Source organism: Mya arenaria, chromosome 7 (assembly GCF_026914265.1).
Source record: "Mya arenaria isolate MELC-2E11 chromosome 7, ASM2691426v1".
NCBI lineage: Eukaryota > Metazoa > Mollusca > Bivalvia > Myida > Myidae > Mya > Mya arenaria.
The window spans coordinates 51,330,622-51,339,365 of record NC_069128.1 but is presented as its reverse complement, the minus strand read 5'-3'; positions in this window follow the sequence as shown (position 1 = coordinate 51,339,365).

Genomic DNA, 8,744 nt, shown 5'->3' with positions numbered 1-8,744 from the left:
AGCAAGTATATTTTGGTTAGTTATTTAATATAATTATGGTGTTGTATTGAATCGGCGTTGACTTCATTAAACAATTAATATTAGTTATTTTACAAATATGTATTAAATACATCAACAATACATCAATCAACAGTCTATATAATATATTGCAAAAGCAATATTATATAGTTCTCAACTTTATGATTTTTAGGATTAAGGCATTACAGAAGTATAGTAAATAATTAAAAATCAATCCGAATGGTCGTGCTAAGTCTCTTTTCATTCAATAATCAATATCAGTTGTTTCACCAATGTATATTAAAACACCATCAGTATAGCTTCCACAGTCAATGCAATATATAGTATAATCAAGATTACAAAGTTGTAAACATTAAGATATTTAGGATTAAGGCATTACAAAAGTACAGTACATTATTGAGAATCAATTAGAATGGTCATTCTAAATCTCTTTTTTGTCTACCATTGACCAGGTAAGGTAAAACACAGGAACTAGCAACAAACGTACTTCAATGTATGATGAATTATTCAAATTTCATAGTCATTTATTCGTCGATATGTAATATGATAGTCAAAACACTTAGCACGTGTGTCTTAACAATTGTATGAAGTCGAATGTAAAGAGAAGTTGAGGAAATCAGAAATGGTAGAGATGATTAAGGGACAAAAGGTAGGAAACAAATATGAGCTGCAGATATGGAAAATGATATCCCTTTAAAAATAAGTAAATTATAATGCTCACTGACTTTACAACTCTAGCCGAGAAAATAACATCTAGTCAGCACTAGGAGGATATTATGGTGTATGTTGTTGACCTGTTGAAACAGAAATAAAACAAACATGTGTTATAACCTTTACTACACATCGAACATTTCATTATTTTCTACTGCAGCATGATAATGTTTTGGCTATTAATTTGACGTGTTCCATTTTAATGACTCGACACATAATTTCAAGATTTCAATATTTATTGTGATATATATGAATTCCGATCTTACTAGTTGCAATACATTTTTTATTAAACACTATTAAATACTGATTTCTTTCTTGAAATGCATACCATATATATTTTGCTAGCTTTCTGATATTTTCAACATGCTGTGACGACTTAAATAAATGGTATAATGGCAAATCAGATCGTAGATTACACAGTTAGGACAGCATCTAACATCTCTTTCCAAATTATAAAACCTTCCCGTTCCAATCATCAAACTATGACTAGCGAAAGTTCGCCATAAAACTTATATATTTCTTAACATCATACAAAACAAATATATTTAGCTGTTCAATTTATCTTTAAGTGTGTATAATCTATTAATTTTGCATTTAATGAACACTGTGCCATCCAATCCTGTTTATACTGATGTCATTCAATATTATTTTGAATAATAAATTAAATTGAACAATAATTAAACTTGCATATAAAAAGCATGATCCCCTAGACGTTTAACATATTGATTTAAAAAGTTTGGGTTTGTTAACACATTGTAATTCCCAAACATATTCAAACCCATTACGGTATAAATTGGTTCTAACAGAAGTGACCCAATTTGTATGGCCTACACTGTCAAAAATATTCATCATATCATAACATACTTCAACATATCTGTTATTCGGCATATTCAAAATACTTAATACTTGTCTTTTATGCAGATATATACATGGGATATATACCAACATCCTCTAAGGCGGTCTTATTACAAGCAGATATTTTAACATTCAACAAGTTTACACATAATATTCAAATATAAAATAAGTATTGTTTAATTAATATAAATCTGATATGTCCCGTAGCAGAATGACAATATTTGATTTAAACAATATTAAAAACGCAACGAAATTTCCCTATTTATTTTTCATAGGTTTGCAGTAGGTTTTCAATTCAAACATATAGAAAAGGTTAATCATATGCAGGGATAGGCTGTAAATAAACTTTTTGTATCGTCTGTTAAGGTTACCATAGTATCTTACAAGTGTTGTATGATTTGCATTACCTGAAAAATCTGCTTTCATGCCAGGCCAATAGAGAGGGTAAAGAATCATGTGATAGGTCTTGCTAACACCTAAATGACCTGACATGAGTGTTGCATAAGCTAACCTAAGTATGCTAAGTATTTTCGGGCGATATCCCTTTGGATATACAATTTCGTGGTTTACAGTCCACTCATCTTAAGCGGGGACATTGGGTGGTCGCCATTTTTCACCGTGTAACAGTAAGTGACAAGGGTCGGTGAAGTTTCATCATTGCCTCAAGCCCTTTTAATCAAACTTGATATCTCAGGATCATTTTGGTTTTCCGGCATTGGGGGTTCATTACTTCAGTATTAATAGCCTGACATACACCAGGACTTGCTAAGTCAACATCTCAAAGTGATGTCTTATCTTTTATTCAAAAGGCCAAATACAGCTACCAACACAGCTATCAAAACTAAGGTAAAATAGACTTCATGGAGAGGTACGGGCACTAACAAATCAACACTTTACTCCCTGAATAAGAACACTTTTAATACAAGAAGTCTTCTTAGAACAAAAAAGACAGATTATCGGCTAAAATGAAAATTAAGAAACTCCTGTTTCTCGAAATATGAAATGTTGATGGGCATGGGCCCTTTTAAGTAATATTAAACCGTCGAAAAGGAAGAGCTCAAATTTCTCCGTAATGCAATCAGACAGTTTTGTGGCCTAAACAATTGTATTGCAATGAGAACAAGACTGTGGTTTTGACCTTAAAGTAGTAAGACCTGTGGATTTGGCCCTATTCTATCGTTGTTGTTCTCTGTTCAAGGCTAATTTGATCGGTTTTGTGGCACTAACAAGTGGGATGAGATAAGGGTTTTGACGTTTGGTTACACCAAGTGAGTTTGGTTTGAGCGAATTTGACTGTCTTTATCTGCGAAACGAAAGACTTACGTAGTATTCGATTGTCCATATGAGGGAATGAGTTCTGGTTTATTTATCAATGAGACCCTGATTGTTAAAGAATAGTCTTTGTTCAAATGAGCAGCTTTTTCCAAATGTTTTACTTTTTTGAAGTGTTTTCGCCACGTTTGAATATCTCTACAAACATAAACTGCCGGAGATTTTCATATTTTGCTTTAAATTATCTTGGACTTACACCTTCTGTCAAATAAAAGGTCCTTTAGTTTTCGTTAATTCTGCATATTAAGTCTGGCAAATTTCAGTCCTGCAATCACTAAATGTCTGTTTTTAAGCCTCAGGGACTAAATCATAACCCTTCAGAAAAGCTATTTAACTTTGTCATAATAAGAGCGTTTTTCGACATTAAGCAACGTGTAAATTTCGTTGTAAAGCTGTGCCCATTAAAACACTAGTCAAGAGAAAGGTCTAATGAGTATAGGCTTTTTCAGATTTTCTGCAACCTTTCCTAAGTTAGGGAAATAATTGACAACTTATTTTTCCATGAAATGTTGAAACGAGCTGAAAGTATTTTGCAATATAAACAATAGTTTGATAATGTATTTTGTTTAGAGTGATTTTCTCGCTGTTGTAATTGACAACCTCTCTTCACGTTCTCTTTCTAACTGCATTAACATCTGTATCCTTTGTGCATCAGTCTCTATTTTAAATTTAAACAGATTACAATGTTGATTAAGTTTCCAGAATTTGCGTTCAGTCATTAAAAATGATAGAGAGCTTCTCCTCAAAAATATCATGGCCCACTAAACAACGGACCAAAGCATTCTTAGTTTTTGCTTACGCATAAAATAATTTAGACACATTGTAATGATGCCACGATTAAGCGAATCAGGCGTCCTAGCCAAATCCTGTTGGGAAGGTTAAGCTACAAAATTATCTAAGTCGAATGAGATTGCTGTTTGTTGCGAGTTTCAAACCAAAGCAATAGTATCAAAACGAGCCAACGATTCTGTTACGACCACTGAATACAACAGAGAAACAGAAGCCGGCATCAACCTTTAAACAACAACATTTATTTGCAATTTTACACAAGCCATTTCAAATAAGTAAAGTTAGAATATAAATTACCTTGTTTAGAGAATAATGCCCAAAGTCAACCGCCTCTTAAATTCGCCATTCAACTTAAAGTCCTATTCTAACGTACTGGTCAAGATTTTATCTTAATTAAGCACAATTTTATTTTTTAGCACTTGATGTAGTTGGTCAAGATTTTATCTGACTTAAGCAAAATCTTATTTCTCAGCACTTTCTGTAATGATACATAAGTTATTTTGAAGTAATATGTTTCATACACATTGCTCAAAATTTGGACTGTGTAGTAAAGTCAGCATTTCAGTCATTAATTTCAATATTCGAATTGCATATTTTTCCATTTCAATCAAAACACATCTATGAAGATTTAAATGAAATGAATGCAGCACAACTGTGATTTCCATCGACATGTGTAGTAAGATTATAATAGTTACAGCTGGTATTTCATGTATTAACGATAAATACCTCTGACTGCTACGAAAATGTGGAGGTGATTGTAGAAGAATACGGATGATATATCGTTTGATATATGGCGTATACAGATGGAATTTCAGTAAGAAGTATTTACACTATTCTGATTGACTAAAAAGGACTTTACCTGTCACGTGATCTATTCCCATTCTATACAAATAAAATGGTGGTGTTTTTTTCTAGACAAAATAAATAATTAAATTGTGCTTGAATGACATGTATATCTTAAAGGTTTTTGATATTTGTTTTTGTATTTCAAAGAAGTTCTTTCGCGACGGAGACAACCTACTAGAAATGTTATTTGCAGCAAAACTTTGCGGTTTTGTAAACATAGACCAAGGGTAGACCACTCTGGCGCTTTAGACAATGTATTAGTTAAATAACAGAAAGGCTTTGATATACAGGGGACAAATGTTTTTGGTAACAATAAAGCGAGTTCGTGGTTTGTATATTTTAACTATAAAACTGAATATGATGAAGGATCCTCGTATACCAAGAATTAGGAGAAATGTAGGAAAACAAGTATCTGATGCATGTTGTTCTCAAAACGAGGCTGCTTAAATTATTTCGAGCAGAGATCATTAACCGAAGTGGAAATAAACGGAGGAAAAATAATTATTTACAAATGTCTGTGTTTCTGCATCTCCATCTAAACTTTAACTAAACACGTACCTGAATTTTGTCAGTCGGGTATCCCTTATTTTGAGTCTGAGGCCAATGTCATCCATTCAAGATAAGTGACGTAACTTTACACAATTTGCGCACACGTGGCACGTTAGAAGGTTAATCGCAACTGTCACGGTTGCCTATGAATTCCTTATAGGGCCGAAGTGATATATTAAAAGCTATGGGTATGTTTTACAAAAGAAAAATAAATCGCCTTATACTTGTAGCTTCTAGTAAAAGTAAAAGTTGTGAATGGTCAACAATTTGCAAATTGTATTGGATACAAGATAGCTGATTCTCGCATAAAACTATTTACTCTTCACGTTGCTTATATCATAAACCCAGTCCTTGCATATATTGTGATAACTGTATGACATAGACCACAATTTTCACAAGCGTTATTGACATCGACTACACGTATCAACGTGTACATAATCTGGACATAGCAATACCAACCACATAGAAGTATCATTTGCCTTGCATATGCAGATTGAACTGTGATGACGTTATAGCAGATTATTTCGTTTTCTGAATGTTTTTCATTACATTTATATATATCGTCCATGTGTATCTGTTTTATGTTACTGTCGTGTATCTGTCTTATTTTATGATAATATATAGTCTTAAAATGTTTTATTACTCTTTCTAGCTTTCGTTCCTATACACCATATTCAATATAGCCGGTTAAAAAAGCTCTGTGAGCTGATGAATATTGCCGACTTTAAATGAGTCTTATCCTCTCTTAGTTTTTGTGTGACATAATGATCTCGTAAAAATCACGTAAATCGGACCTCCTCGGCCATTATTCAACAGCTATTACCTCGGAAATAATACGTTTCTAAAAAGACAGTCCATCATGGTGGTGAGCATAAGCTCAGTGATAACTGGGTCAATCGCCGGCGTCCTCATCACATTTTCGTATATCATGAAACCTATTTACGAGGCCTATCCCGACGCTTGCCCGCCTCTTTTACGAAACACCATAATTTTGTTTTATCGGTATTCACTTTTTATCCCCAAGTGTTGCAGTAATTTGCTAAATTGTCCAAATGGGTTTGAATTTCATCAGGAGATTTTCCTACAATGGCCATGTCATCGGCAAATAAAAATAAAATCAATAAAATATCATCTATCTGTAATCCTGAATTTATATCACTTTGCAAATATAACTCAATATCTTCTATGAATAGGGAAAACAATAAATGGGACATAACTTCCCCTTGCCGTAAGCCTACAGCATAACTAAAATAATCAGAATATGATGACAATGATTTCATACATGATTTAACTTTTTGATACATGTCCCGAACAATTCTAAGTATTTTTCCTGTATTCCTCATTTATACATTTTCAGCCATAGTGCATTTCTATAAATAGTATCAAAACATTTCGTCATGTCGACAAAAATAATATATAGCCTTTTATTTTCAAACAAATAATTCTGTATCAGTGATAACAGTATAAATATAGCATCTGTTGTAGAGCGACCCTTTCGAAATCCGAATTGGGCATCCGAAATAATATCATGTTGTTCACAAAATGTTTCAACATCGCTTATTTATAACGGTAGTAAATAATTTTGATAACAGCTAACCAAAGTAACCCTAATACAAATATCTAATAGTTTTATCCCATGATTATTATGTGAACTGTCGATTGAGGCCCTGTCAGGGGTGCGATCAAATTCGTAATCGTGACTATCAGAGTAACAATTATATTTATCATGAACAACATAATCTTTTTTTACTTCCAACCCTTCTGTTCAAATCACCACATACAAATACACATCCAAGACTATCATATAAAAACAGATCGTTTTCTAAAATATCAAATAAATCAACATTTACAGTATTGTATATGGGCGAGTCCTCGTCCCAAATATAGGTTCCACATAAATAAATGTCTTCGAGGATATTAAAAAGGTGTGATCAAGTTTTAACCAAATGATTGTATCGAAATGATTTTTAATTATTTCAATTCCATCGTTTAAGTGCTCTTTGTAATAGAAACTATTACACTACTATTTCGCTAAGCGTTCCTATGTTGAAATATACGATAAGAATTATGTGATTTATATTCTTTTAAATCAATATAACTAGAAGAATCACACCATGACTTATAAAGGAAACAAATATCATATTTATCTAAAATATTTACAAAGTCTATACTCTCTTTTTTGTCCCTATTTAGTCCATGAACATTCATTCCATGAAAGAACCGAAAGTTCACCTCCGTCGTGCCTCTAGCTCCTCACCGGCTTGCCGTCTACGTACAGGGTGTCGTACACTATCCATGAACGTTTGCCCTCCTTCCTGGCGTCCTTCATCTTGGGCACTAGCCTGCGGTGTTTGTACAGTAGTTCCGGTGGAAACTGCTCGTACATCTGACGGCCCGTCCCCCGCCAAATGCTTCCACTGTCTCCTTACTATCTCCCGGTCCTGAACGTGAACTTTGCAACGATGTTGCGAATCCTGCCCGGCACTGGTTGACCTGGAGACCGGTGAACACGTTCAAAGCGAATGAACTCGACTGTCTCCTTCGCGAGCTTGAGGGTATCCTGAAGGTGTTGGCGGAGCTTGTCTTCGGTGACCTCAGCGGACTCGTTGCCGGTGGAGTTATCTTCGGGGATATTAGAAAAAATAAGATTGTTCCTCATAGATTGCGACTTCAAGTACTCAACATCGTCCCGAAGTTCCTCCCGCTGTTTTTCCAAAGTGGCCATCCTGTCCGCCATCTGCGCCGCCTCAACGTCGATCGAATCCACCTTGTCCTCCAGCTTGCCTACCCGCTCATCGGTACGCTTAACTCGGTCTTCAAGAGCTACCCATATTTTTTATATCTTTTTCAAAGTCCATAACCTTGCGTTCAAATGTTTCAATTTTGTTCAATTTCTTTTCCATTACTGATACTTTTTCTTCCATATTTTTCATACAATCCATCAGGTCTTTGTTGGTGGGTTCGCGGCCCCCTTCCGCCATCTTGCCTCTGCCTAAAATCACCCCAGGAGTGTTGCTGAAACCCGTCCCCCCGATGTGACTGCCTACCAGCTTAACCACCTACGGTGTATGCAGCTTCGCATGCTCCGGTCCGTGGTCTAGAACCAACCCGTTTGCCATGCCAACCTGTCAGCACCCAGGAGGTACACTAGTGACAGACAGTCATATACTGGAAACAAATGATTTGACGAATCTATCTGTTTTCAGTTTGTCAGTTGTAAACCAGTAATTTACCAATATAATATAATATAATGCACGACATTTCCTTAGGATCACCTGCAGCCAAGTGTACAAAACTGATTACTGTGGAGTGGCGCTTTTAGGTCGTTTTATTATTATTATTATTATTATTATTATTATTATTATTATTATTATTATTATTATCATTATTATTATTATCATTATTATTATTATCATTATCATTATTATTATTATTATTATTATTATTATTATTATTATTATTATTATTATCATTATTCAACCCATAAACACACAAGATGATCAAAGAGACACTCTTATTCCGAATCAATATATACACCTCTATAACAAACATAAATTTTGAGTGGTAAACCTTTAACTACTTACTAAATAAAGCATTTATGGAATATATTAATTACTGCTTACAAGATTGTAACCGTGTGTTTA